Source organism: Balaenoptera musculus, chromosome 5 (assembly GCF_009873245.2).
Source record: "Balaenoptera musculus isolate JJ_BM4_2016_0621 chromosome 5, mBalMus1.pri.v3, whole genome shotgun sequence".
NCBI classification, from domain to species: Eukaryota; Metazoa; Chordata; class Mammalia; order Artiodactyla; family Balaenopteridae; genus Balaenoptera; species Balaenoptera musculus.
In genome coordinates this window covers 25,339,102-25,353,183 of record NC_045789.1, presented here as the reverse complement: position 1 = coordinate 25,353,183, position 14,082 = coordinate 25,339,102, and the positions used below count along the sequence as shown (strand labels likewise).

Below are 14,082 nucleotides of genomic sequence, written 5' to 3'. Positions count from 1 at the left end.
TTCCTTCCTTCCTTCCTTCCTTCCATCCTCCTTCCCTCCCTCCCTCCCTCCTTCCTTCCTTTCTTCCTTCCTTCATTCCTTCCTTCCTTCCTTCCTTCCTTCCATCTCTCCCTCCCTTCCAGTTTTGAAGAGTAATCACTTTTCTTGGTAGTGATCCTTTCACACCCAAATCATCTAACCCATCAGTGTATCTATTGACTTTATTTTCAAATTATATCTAGAATCCAGACAGTTCTCAGTACCTCCACCATTACAGTTCTAATCCAAATCAGCATCTTCTCCTTCCCGTGTTATTTCAATGACTTCCTGACTACTCTTGAGGCTTTTAGCCTTGACCCTGGGGTTATATTCTCCCCACATTAGTCAGTGACCCCTTAAATGTAACCCATATTATGATACTCCCATAAGTAAATGTCCCTGTGGCTGTCCATCTCAGAGCAAGGGCTATGTCCTTCTCACAGTCCTTGGGACACTACCTTATCTGCACTTTAGCTCTCTCTCTCTCTGACCTCATCTCCTCCTCTCCCCCTCCCCAGCCACACACTGGCCCCCTTGCTGTCTCTCAGACATTGCAAGCATCCTCCCACACAAAGTCCTCTTCAGTTGCTATTTTTAGTACCTGAATGTTCTTCTTCCAGATATCATGATTTCTTCCTTCCCTTTATTCATGGATCAACTCAATCAGTTGTCTGATCAGAGAGGCCTTTGCTGACCACCTTATCTAAAACAGCACCCCTTACATCACTATCAATTACTTTCTTCTTTGTTGTGCATATCCTTCTCCTAACATATATGTGCATATTTGTTTACTTGTTTATTCTCTTTCTCCTTCCACTGGAATGTAAGCTCTCAGAGTTGGGACTGTGCCTTTTGTTCAGCTCAGTATCGTAGCATTATAATAGTGCCTCATACCAGCAGGTGCTCAGTCATATTTGGTTTAAGGGATAAATATTGTTATAATCCATGTTTTCTACAAACTGGAAAAGGTAGAGAACTGATTATCTCCTCGAGACTGTGCAAGGGACACATTCCTGCTAACACTCTGTTTTTAGGACTTCTGATTTCCAGGACTCTAATAAAATACATTTGCATTGCTTTAAGACACTAAATTTGTGGTAATTTGTTTCAATGGCAATAGGAAATTAGTGAGCCTTATGAGCTAAGATGCAGCCTCATAATCCTTTTCAACTCAGTGCCCCTGCTGTCTATGGAGGGGAGTTGGCATATCTGGTGGTCATTAGTATTGTTTACTGCATATTTCTGGATTTCCTTTTAGGTATATGGCAGAATTGTGTGTCCCTGAATTAGGTGTGGCTATGTGGCTTTCTTAGGAAGATGACTAGCAAGTAGGAGTCGCATACGTAACTTCCAGGTAAACTTTATAAGCCTTTGCAAAATTTGCCATACCCCTATTTTTCTTGTTATTGTGAGTGTAGAATCTTGATGAGATATACTCTCTGTGAGCCTGGTTTCCTGAGGAAACAATGAGCACATTCCCTCAGCCTACACCAGTGGACTTGTAGTGTGAATAAGAAATAAATCATTTTGTTCAAGCTGCTGAGATTCTGGGATTACTGGTAAAACAGCCAAATCCAGTCCAGTGGTTCTCAAATGTTTTGGTCTTAGGATCCTTCAGCACTCTTAAAATGTATTGAGGAACTCAGAAAACTTTTGTTTATGTGGATTATATCTTTCAATATATATCATGCTGGGAATTAAAGAGACATTCTTAAATAATTCATTTAGAAGTAACAATGTAAATATTTTTAATGAAAAAACTGTATTTTTCAAATAAAAATAATTTCATGAGATGAGATATGCCTTTATACATATTTGTAAATATTTTCAATGTTTGGCTTAAGAGAAATTGGCTGGATTCTCGTATCTGCTTCCACAGCAGTAAGACTGTTGCCATTTGTGGTTGTGGTTGAAGTACATGGAGAAGATCCAGCCTCACATAGTCACACAGTTGAAAATGAAGAAGTATGTTAACACCCTTTTCAGACAGCTGTGGATATTCTCCTTTTACACCACATTAGAACTCTGTAAGTAGTAGTTTCTTAAAGGTTGATTGCAAGGTAGAACTGACACCGTATTAATGAACTTTTTATACTGTTCCGTGAACTCCATTGGTCTATCCTGCACTTTAAATGGTTACATCCATGAGTCTTAAAAGCATCAACTGGTCATTTGAAAAACATTGGCTCCTTGAGTTTCACAGCTCTTTTGAATGTTAACACATTTCCGTACACAATATCAAACCCAACATTCTTTAATATTGCTGCCAAAATCTTTAGCAAAGGTTTTATATATTTTGAGAAACTGGTAAGACACTGTTGCCAGATACAAGTTTTCCTGAGTTCTATGGCATATTGAGTATCAACACTGTTTTCCTTGAATTGACAAAACTGACTTGGTTCATTTTCAAGAAATACTCAATTCTGCAAATATCTAAAAAAATACCCAAGCCCGAATCATTAAAGTTTGTTTGTTAATGATTCTTCCAAGTAAAAATGGTCTGTAATGAAAAGAGAAGCTAGTTCACCTTGCAGTGCAAAGTGTCACACAAGTGCTTTTCCCAGAGATGACCATTGTGGACGGCAGCTTCTGATTTTGTTCTTGATGATCCCAGCACCTGGGGATTCATATGCTTGTGTAATTCCCTTCCCTCAAGTGTGGGATGGGCTAAGTAATTTGCTTATAACAAATAGAATATGACAAAAGTGAGAAGGTGCCGCTTCTGTTTTTGGATCACAAAAGACTGTGATTTCCATCTTGCTGGGCTTTTCTCTCTGTTTCTTCTCCAGGGCTTGCCCTCATGGAGAGGGCAACCTGGCAAGGAAGGGAGAGTGGCCTCCAGACAATAACCAGTAGGGAACCGAGGTCCTCAGTCCAAAATCCCTCAAGCAGCTGAATCCTCCCAACAACCATGAGTGAGGTTGGAAGTGGACCCCTCCCCAGTAAGAGCTTGAGATGCCTGTGGCCCCAGTTGGCACCTTAACTGCAGCCTGGTAAGAAACCTGGGCCAGAGGACCCGGCGAAGCAGTGCATGAGTTCCTGACCCACAGAAACTAAGATAATAAGTGTATATCATTTTAAGCTGCTAAATCTTAGGGTAATTTGTTACACAGCAGCAGGTAACGAATACAACTATCTACTTCATTACATAGTAGAAATGCGTTATATATATCTTCAGTTTTTGTCATACAGTTTATTAAGATTTGTACTTAAGTGCCAAGACTTAACAGAATTACAATTTTTTACTACTTCATCAATGATTTTCTTAAGTAAAACTGACATTTTGGTGAATGGTGGTGCATGAAATATGCACTAGTCCAGGTTGTTTCTACTGCCTTGGTTTGTTCTAAGCACAAGTAATTTTACCCACCATTGTATTTGTACCATCAGTGCAAATGCCAACCTAGCACAGACCAACACAATGAAAAAGACAAAAAATGAAAATGATAAATAATAGAGTGAGAATTGCTTTGACTCCACAGAACTCTTGAAATGTTTCCTGGGACTTCTAGGGATCTGTGGATTATGCTTTCAGAACTGCTGATATAGACTATCCCTATTGTTACATCAGATGAATTGTTAATTTACTATCCCTAGTCAATATTTTACAGCATAGTAATGTTGCCCAAAAGAAAGGCAAAGAACAGTTCTCTTCATTTAAATAAGAAAAGTCGTTTTCATTAAGTTTTGAAATCCTTCCTATGCAGTATGTGCATGTGGTTGCCTCTGCCTATCAATTCAGGGCGGCTGAAACATTGCCTCACTTCAGTGTTCACTATCCTGGTCTCAGATTATAACATAACATAACAAGAAAACAGCTTTGACTCTCACTGTTACTTGCTGCTGTTGATATTGTTATCTTATTTCTTAACTATCAAGAAAGCCACTGTCCATATGTTTTTGTGTGTTCATTTGCAGGCGTGTGTGTTTGTTTTTGCTTTTGTATGAATTCTATAAATAGGAATCTGGTACAAGTTTGAATAAGATTTACAAATATTTCCACGTACATATTTCATTTGTGTCATTATTACTAACATTGGTACTGTAATGAATAATAATACTTATTTCCTTATGATAGGGAATTTAAGAAATACATGGGCAATTTAGGAAATACAATATTAATGGGCAATTTCAACCCTATCACTTGCTTTCAAAATTCTAGTTGTGATTCTAGATAAACACCCAAGTAATTACTTTTATTGTGAGGAAAGGCACATCACAAAGGAAGCAGTATTCAACTATCCAAAATACTGAAAAAATGTAGGTTAATTTTATTTTTCAGGGTAGGTTAATTTTGCTTCTATTGTTAAATATGCTATATAGAGTGTTAATAAAATATATTTTTTATTGGTCTAGTTACACAGGAATCACCTTGTATTTATAAATAATAGGAGTGACATGTTTCAAGTCCCTGAAGATTGATTTCGTTTTACTAAACGTGGATTCCCAGATATTACAAGGCAGTCAGCACTAGTTTAAAATGCAGGTGGTATTCCCATGTGTATCCTGCTCCAGAGAATGCCACAGTAGATTTACCTGTCTCAAAGGTCTACACAGTTGATCCTTGACACCATGGTTGAGCTGATGCTTGCAGCTGGAATTGACACATTTTATGGCCAAAATTAATATACTGGTTAGGTCTCTGATAAGCTATTGTAATGAGATCTCTCATTACCTATTACCTCTGTCTCTATCAAAGAATCAATAAAACTCCCTGAAAGACACAATGGAGAAATCTGAAAATTGCTAAAGGTTTTCTGTGGCTGGCTACTGCTCACCTCTTTTTTCACACTTACACCTATTGGATTCAAGATGAAATCAGTTTTTAAAATAACAGTGCTCTTAAATAGTATAGACCCAGCATGTTCTTTGCAGGCTTCTGTGTTTCGGGGGCCAGAGAAGGGTCACTAGATATACATATATTGATAACTGTTTTATATTTAATGGCTAGGGATTCCTACTATTAAAAGCCATTTTCTAGGCTATTACTATCTTTATTTATTATATATAAAGCTCTGTAAATGTACATGGTATTTAATGTTAGATGAAATTGTGCCAGACACATTGCGTCCTCCTAGCCGAAAGCAGGAGAAGAACAATGCAGGAGGGAGACTGGGGGCAGGATGGAGAGTAATTAAGGGTTGCAAACTTGCCATGGCTTTGCCGAATAGGTGGACAGCAAGGAGAGCTTGAAAGCTGAGACATGATTCTGAGATTGGGAAGCCATTAAGTAAAATCAAACCCGTAACTGGAAGCAAGCAAAGGCATCAGGAAAGGAGAATGTCAGCCTTTTAAGTAAGAAATCTACATCTTCAGCTCTGACATTTCCTTGTACACCTTGTTCACCTGGTTTCTCAGCATCACCTCTGGCTCATCAGGTTCTAAACCAGTGGGTCTCAAACTTGAGTGAGCATCAGAATCCCCTGAGGGGTGGAGGGGATTGTTAAAATGTGGGTTACTGGGCCATGTGTCAGTCAGGGTGGCTGACTCAGTAGGTTTGGGGTCTTGAATTTGCATTTCTCATAAGTTCTCAGAACTACTGCTGCTGCGGGAACCACACTTTGAGAACCTCTGTCCTAAACTAGTATCTTCAGTTCCTCTTATATCTTTCCCTCCAAGCCTCAGCTTAGAGTCATGTCCGATTCTCACCTTTAAGTCAGACAATACCCCAGTTCTATCTTTCCTGTCCTAGAAATTTCTTTCGGATTTGTTTATCTTTTCCGTCTTATAGCTACTAACCTAATCAGATACTGCTACCACTCCTACTATTACTAGCAACGACAGAACTACAATTACTACTATTAACTTCTTTGAATACCTACTATATTCAAGAAAATATGCTAACCACTTTTAAATATATTATCTCATTAAATAATACTATTAGATAATTTGTACTATCCCCATTCGCAAGTGAAGAAATTCCTTTGCAGTAAGATTAACTTGCAGTATTACAGAAGGGATAAAAATGAACATCTGTCTGACACCAAAACCTTTATGTCCATCCAGTATTCGGCCCTTACCTGAAGCCTACTTCCTTCATGCGGTCCCTCGTGTATAATTGTCAGTGTGGTAGTGAATCCTCTCCCTTCTCTCAACTACTAATGATCTCCTCTGTGTTACAAAGACTTGATATATGATGAGGTGGCATCAAAAATCAGTACGGAAGAGAAAGATTTATCAAGAGATGTCACTGGGACAATTAAATGCCTGTATGACACAACACACAAATAAATAGCCATGGAACACAATCCTGAATGAGAAAAATAAACCTGAAAATTTTGGAAGAAAACATGACATCAAAGTACAAACTTTATAAAATTGATAAGCATAAAAACTTGTCAAAATACAACCAGAGAAATAATAAACAAAATGAAAATTAAACCATAAATCAGGGAACTTATTCATGGTGAATTTGAACAATGAAGTATTAGTTTAGGAAATATATAATCAACTCTGTCAAATCTTCCCACTTCACAAAAGAGGAAAGACAGATGGCCAAGGTTATTATGAAAATATGTTCAGATTTAAAAAATAATAAGGGAAATTAACATTGTATATCAGCACATTGTAAGTTCATATACATCAGATTAATATAAAGTAATGTCTGAGTGTCTGCAGATGAGTCCCTGGGAATTCCTGCAGTGCATTGATTGGTGTGTAACTTAGTTCATTTACTTTGGAGAGAAGTTTGAAATATTGACTAAAGTTAATAATGTAGGTACCTATGACTTATTAATTCTATTTCTAGGCATATCCTCTAGAACATCTCTTCAACAGAAACACAAGGATATATGTACAAGAATGTTCACCACAATGTTGGTTATGCTAGGAAAACTTTGGGAACAAGCCACATGTCCTTAATAGGTTATTGGATAATTAATTTTTGTGGTCTATACAAAGAACATAATTCCTCGGTTAAAATATACGAGGTTAACCTGTATGCGATATCATGGCTCTGTCTCATAAACGTAATGTCAAATAAAATTAGTACTTCACAGTATGTACAAAAATGATACTATTTTTGTAAATTTAAAACATACAGAAATCCTATGTATTACTCATGGATACAAACATCTGAGTTAAAGTAAATATATGGACAAGAATATACACCAATTTCAGGATGATGGTAACCTATGGGGAAGGAAGGAGGAAAAGAGGGATGAGGGTGGCCTTAATTGCATAAGTAATCTTTTATTATTATTTACATTAAAAAATCTGAACCAAATATAGCAAAATGCTAATGCTTGTTAAATTAATATGGCAAATACTTGTGTTTTTTTCTCTTCATTTATGAAATGTTCATAATCAAAAGAACATTTTAACAAAGGCGTCTATGGTTGAAAATTTTTTGAATATTCTGGTTTAATCAAAGTACAATCATTTTATTTGCTGCAAAACTTTTCAGTCATTAATATGCTAATAGACATCGTGAATTGCCAACACGGTAATGTTTTATGAAATATTTCCCAAACGTATTTGACCATGGAAACCTTTTTTTAAAAAAAAAATAAAACATCTATTAACATCTCATGGATCTTTTGGGAAACACTGTTACATATCATAGCACTTGATTTTTCCTAATTGTTTCACGTAATTTAACTTTATTTCTATGGTTATATTTCCATCTCCTTAATGTCAGAGCCTAAGTCTTATTCCTTTTAGCTAGGCATAAAATGGACATACAAGTAATACTTTGATGGCTTGTTTGATTTTTCTGAGAGATTATTGTGCAGGTCATTATACTCAATGTAGGTTTTGGAGGGGAGGAAATAGTGAAAGCATTCCTTGCATACAATTTTATATGGAAATAAAAACAAAACTCAAGAACACAAAGATCAACATAAAGATAACAGTACTTTTCAAACAAATGGAGAATATTGATCCCAAAACATTGCCAGAATTGATTTCTGAACACTTTTCTTCCTTTATTTTTTATCTCATTCAACAGATATTATAAAATTATCTGAAGAGAAATGATAGCTTTGAATATATAAAAAGTAGATACAATCCAATGCATAGGAATTTTCAGAATTAAATTATCAATGATTTCTCAGGGTAAAATAACTCAATCCTTTTGAATTTATATTGAGCATAAATCCACTCACAATTTTATTAAATAATTAATTCATTTAAAGATTTGTAAATACTAGGTATGTCTTAAATTCCTTGGTTCACAAGGATGTAATTTTAACACAACAATAAATAAAATTGATTAAGCATAAATTCCTTGACTAATACGTCTGTCCCTCACAAGAGCGTAAGCCTCTCTTTTGAAGCTTTGAAGCTAGTCATTGACTTCTCCTCTCTAGCTATGAAAGTCTTAGATGGCATCTTTTCCCCACAGAAGGCTGTTTGCCTGCATTGAAAATCTGTTATTTCCTGTAGCCACCTTCATTAATTATTTCAGCTAGATCTTCTGGGTAACCTGCTGCAGCTTCTACATCAGCACTTGCTGCTTCACTTTGCACTTGGATGTTATGGAGGTGGCTTCTTTCCTTAAACCTCACGAACCAAGCTCTGCTAGCTTCAGACTTTTCTTCTGCAGCTTCTTCACCTCTCTCAGCCTTCAAAAATTGAAGAGAGTTAGGGACTTGCTATGGATTAGGCTTCGGCTTAAGGGAATGTTGTGACTGGTTTGATTATTTTATCCAGATGACTAAAACTTTCTTCATATCAGCAATAAAGCTGTTTTGCTTTCTTATCACTGTGTGTTCACCGGAGTAGCACTTTTAATTTCCTTCAAGAACTTTTCCTTTGCATTTATAACTTGGCAAATTATAATTTGGTGCAAGAGGCTTACCTTTCAGCCTATCTTGGCTTTCAGTATGCCTTTCCCACTAAGCTTAATCATTTCTAGCTTATGATTCAAAGTGAAAGGTGTGTGACTCTTTCACTTGAACACTTAAAGGCCATTGTAAGATTATTAATTGTCCTAATTTCAATATTTTTGTGTCTGAAGGAATAGGGAGGCCCCAAGAAAGAGAGAGAGAGAGATAAATGTGTATTTCTGACTGTTTCATCTACCCAACTAGGGGAATGGCCTGTCAGTCAAATAGTCAGAAGATACACACTTACTGATTAAATTCACTGTCTTATTGGGTGTGGTTTGTAGTGCCCCCAAATAATTATAATAGTAACATCAAAGATCACTGATCACAGAGCACCATAACAGTTATAGTCATAATGAAAAAGTTTGAAATATTGTGAGAATTACCAGAATGTGACACAGAGACATGAAGTGAACAAATGCTGTTGTAAAAATGGTGCTGATGGGCTTGCTCGATGCAGGGTTGCCCCAAACATGCAATTTGTAAAAAATGCAATAAAGCACAGTAAAATGAGGTATGCCTGTAGATACGTAAGATCTAGTACAAAGACGTAAGGAGTTAAAACTCACTGGAGTGTTTCAGAAAAGCATTTTGTAATTCTTATTCCATAACTATTACCCTTTATACCATTTTCTAGTTGGCAAAATTCTGCTGCTATTGTTTGAAGATAAAATATTGAATCTCATTCTTTTAGAATTTTTCATTTTGGTATAGTTCTTACAGCTTTAAAAGATTATTTTATGGACTGGTATAAAAGCAAATTTCTGCCCTTTGCAGAAACTAAATTTGTGTACAGTAAAACCTCATTTGAAGTACAATTCAGTATTAATATTATTTAGTTTGATTTAGAATTCTGATTTTCTTAAGAGAAATTCATATCAATACTACCAAAGTAATCTGTGTTTTCAGGTCTAATACTATACTGGAATCTAATACTGAGAACAATTTTTAAGTGGTTTATAAACAGTAAATGTGTATCTTCTCTAATTTTATTACATTTTAATATTGATCTGAAATGTTAATGATAAACTGATTTTATATGAAGGCAAGTGGGGAAGAGTGATGTATTACCTGCTTTGGGTGCTTCTGGTAATATTAGTTCTTTAGCACTCTTTGTATAATGTAATCATGACTCAGAGCAAAGTTACAGTTAATAATTGTTTGAAATTTCTCTGCAGCTGAAGAAACTCATACTTAGTTTACAGGCACTGCTAGACCTTCGCAGTATTTCAGCAAGATGTTCCTCTTAACCGTGTAACTCATTTGTTTCACTATCAGCTTAGATAATATGACTCACTTCCTGCAGTTAACAGGAGTTAATGGCAGGACATTAACTCACTACTTATAACTGTCTGGGTATTAAAATGATATCACCAGTATTCCACTTACGCTGCTATAAAACAATGAAATAATCTACCGTGTTATAAATAGGGTTATATACATTATGAAGATCAAACATGTGGTATTTATTTTTGTAAACAGTTTCTTGGATGAGGACATTCTTTCACATAAACCTTCATTATTTGTACAGGTGTAACTATGGACATGTATATCTTGGAGCATTAATTCTTTAAAATTGTGTCATTATCAAAGTGTCCACACCCTCCTGTTGCTCCGAGACATTTTGCCATACTCTTGAATAAAGGGCTTGCTTGAAAAAATGGGTGTTTGTATGTCAGGGTTGGGAGAAAGAATATATATACAGTCAAGGTAAACCTTGTATAGAATAGAAAATCAGAATAAATAGTATTTTAGTTATATATTGCTATATAGTAAATTACCCTTCCACCTCCCAAAGTCTTTGTGGCTTATACCAGCAAACATTTATTATCTCACACAGTTCCTATGGATCTAGAATTTAGGAGCAGCTTAGGTGAATGATTCTGGCTTGGGATCTCATGAGGTTACAGTCAAGATGTCAGTTGGAGTTGCATTCATTTGAAAGCTTGAGTGGTGTGTAAAGATCTGCTTCTAAGACGGCTTAATCACGTGACTGGCAGTTGGTGCTGGCTCTTGGTAGGGCGTCTTAGTTCCTCATTGTGTGGTCTGTTCCATTAAGCTTCTCGAGTGTCCTCTTCACATTGCAAATGATTTCTCCTAGAGTGAGTGATACCAATAGCCTTTATGAACTAACCTTGAAAATCACACACTATCATTTCAGAATATCTTATTGGATACACAGGTCAGCACTGATCAGTGTGGGAGAGAACTCTGTGAGTGTGTGAATACCAGAAGGTGAGGATCATTGGAGGAGATCACCTTAGAGGCTGGCTAGCTACTACAGGTAGGGAGGAAAAGAAAGAGCATCTGTAATTTGAAAGAAACGCTATATCTTGACTTTGTTTCAGGACAATGAGGCTCTCAATCACTTAAAATAATTTCTGACTGATTTCTTCAAGGCAAAGTAGCACAAAGTTTTTTGATATTACTGTTTATACGTAACACTCTTGTTAATGCCAATGACTCTGTCAGTCAGGTCATACAGATAATTTTCATTTTATAGTGTAGGAACTCTGGCACATCAAGAAGGTGGCAGAGTTATAATTAGAGAAGTAAGATCTACAATTCCTGTCTTTTAATTTTGGGTCATGATCATGGCTTCCTGCCAGGCCAGAAGTACCCTGAGAGAGTCCCCAAATGCTTATTGCTGAAATCTGTCAGTGTATTACGTGTCCATCTCTAGCTATTTTTCTATGACACTGTAATTCAGAGATGTCAGTTTGTTGTATATATCCCACTGGTAATTGTACATGCTCATAGATTTTAAGACTGTTGTGACACCTTCTGATGATGAACTAAAGACAGTGAGTGCTTTACCTCTGCAAACATATAACCTTGCAAACATCAAAAAATGGTAAAAAGAAGTGCATCCTTCTAAACAAGCCTAGCTATAAAGCTCGACTTTCAACATGGAAACCAGGGTAGAACAGTGAAGAGTTATCAGCACTATTAAGGTGGATTAGGGGAGAGGAGTGGGTGGGGAACCATATTTTTTTGAATTATGGCCCAGGGTGTTGTTCTTACATCCTTTTCAATGAAAACAACCTCTACTGTCACCACAGGGTGAACTGTTAAATGACAAGATCAACTTGAGATGTTTTGAAGAAGAGATGTTAAGGTCCGTTCAGATGCTCACTGTCTTTGAGGTCAAGACATTTTTATAAACATGCATAGTTTCTGATGAATGGCTAATTAGGTTGAAAGAAAAACAAGGATGCACCTGGTATCTTTCTGCACCATGGGATCACATTTCCTGGTATGTTACTACCTGGTTCCAAGAAGCCAACTGTCTAGTGTTATCAGCTGCATAGATCAGATATTTTTGTATTTAATGAGTCTGTGTCTGATTTATGACACCTGAGTCATAAGGTCAGTAAGGTCATTCAACTCAAAGAGACCAACACCCAACATGAATAGTCTGTTACTGTCGGCTGCCTGACACTCAGGATGATTTGATAGACCCAGTGACTATTGTTAGAATAAAAATGCTGTTCTACAGTATATAGCATTGCTTTGCATGTTTAAATTTTTTATATAAATCTATTTATACCATTGTATTTTTTCTTGAATTAGTTTTATTCATTTCCATATTAGATTTTTGAGATTTATCCACGTTTAATCTTGTAATTCTAGTTCTTTCATTTTAACTCCTGTACAAAATACAAATGACAAGGCAAAATAAATGTAGACACAATAGAAATAAAACTATAAACTTTCAAAATACCAATAAACTTGAAAATCTTAAAAAAAAATGCTGTTCTATTTGTAGACCTCAGTTTCTGACCTCTTACAAAAACCAAGAAAATTGAAAAATAATTTTCACATAGGCTTGTCGTAGGAGGAATGGAACTTTTTTTGGACAGCTGTAGAATTTATGTCCTGGGCCTGTTGTGCAGAGGGTGGAAGGTGGGGATAGTGAGGGTTATGCTGCATTTTTGGGGGTCCAGTCATATGTAAACTAGCTGGAGAATGGAATTCTCTGCTCAGATTCCTGGAATGGTGATTTGAGGAAAGTTTAATAAAGGACCATTTACAAAGATGTGGTCAGGGTTTAGGGAAAATAAAGGAATATGGTTCCGTGCTATGGCAATTATAGCAGTAGGCCTTTAGGGGCAGAGGAAGGGGGGAGGTAGGGAATCAAGAGTGAAGTAAGTCATTTGACAGGAACTGTGGTGTCAACAGAGGGATACAGCGGACCAGTAGTGACCTGACTGAGGGACCCAGGAAAATAAATACCCTGACCTTGCCCTCCCGTTGACCCCTAATCTCTAGCTAGTACCAGACCTGACTGGAAACCCGTTGATGCTGGTTGTACAGGCCAGACTCTAGAGCATAGAGCAAGATAGAAAGGCGTTGGGGGTGGAACCAGAGGCACCAAAGGAAGATATCAAGCACAAGGGCATGCCTATAATTGGCAGAAATCAGAACAAAATATATACTCTTATTCCTGACTGCACTGAAACTAAACCACTAAAACATCGTGTGGTCACCTCTAGAGGCTGATTGCCTGGGTTTGAATCCTAGCTCCAACAATAACTTTCTGCACTTCCTCTGTCAAAGAGCTAGTCATGGTTCTGAGCCCATCAGGTTGTTGTGAGGGATAAATAATGTATGCAGTGCACTTTGACCAGTGCCTGGCACATAGTAAGTATGATATGTCTTTGCTACTATTATTTACTTGAATCCCATGTAGTATTGTGTAGTTGTGTTGCTCTTTTTTAGGACAAATAATGTGCATTGAGTTAAGCTGGATTCCTGTTGTTATTATTTTTCAATATTCCTTGGTGTTTGGCTGTAACCTGGGATTAAACATGCAGGTTGCAGTAATTGAATGTAGATCCTTAGGAACCCCACTTCCAACCAAAGGAGGCAGGGAACATTTCCCTTAATATCCTTATGAGAACCGGGAACTGTGGTGAATTTCTTTACTGCAGATGATGAATGACTGGGTTGACCCCTTGTGAATTAAATTTGTGATGGAAAAGTTCAGTCAACTGTTCCTGCTTCCCCCAATAAATGAATCCCGTTAGGAATTCCTTTAAAAAGCGTTTTCAATGTGCTTACTGCACAGCATGCTAGAGATGAAAATGAATATTTGACTCGGAACCGTGCCTTTTCTTGAAATTTATTATCGAATTAAGCAATTTCCCAATAAAACAGGCATTTAAATTTTCTCAGGAAACAAGAAACAGCAGTGATAATATTAAAAACTAGCATTTGTAAGTCACACTACAGT

The 14,082-nt window shown here is 36.7% G+C and overlaps 1 protein-coding gene across 8 annotated transcripts in view; it reads left to right on the top strand.

Moving 5' to 3' along the window:
* Positions 1–14,082, top strand: part of INPP4B (inositol polyphosphate-4-phosphatase type II B) — a 745,855-nt gene that overhangs the window by 298,645 nt on the left and 433,128 nt on the right. Inside the window, exons 4-5 of one of the 8 annotated variants that reach the window (XM_036853316.1) lie at positions 1,277–1,372; positions 11,029–11,130. The exons of 5 other annotated variants lie outside the window; for them this stretch is intronic. The gene's annotated coding sequence lies outside the window, so the exon portion shown is untranslated. Of the gene's footprint in view, positions 1–1,276; positions 1,373–11,007; positions 11,131–14,082 lie in introns of all 8 variants that reach the window. 2 more of the 8 variants (XM_036853315.1, XM_036853317.1) reach the window with 2 other exon arrangements.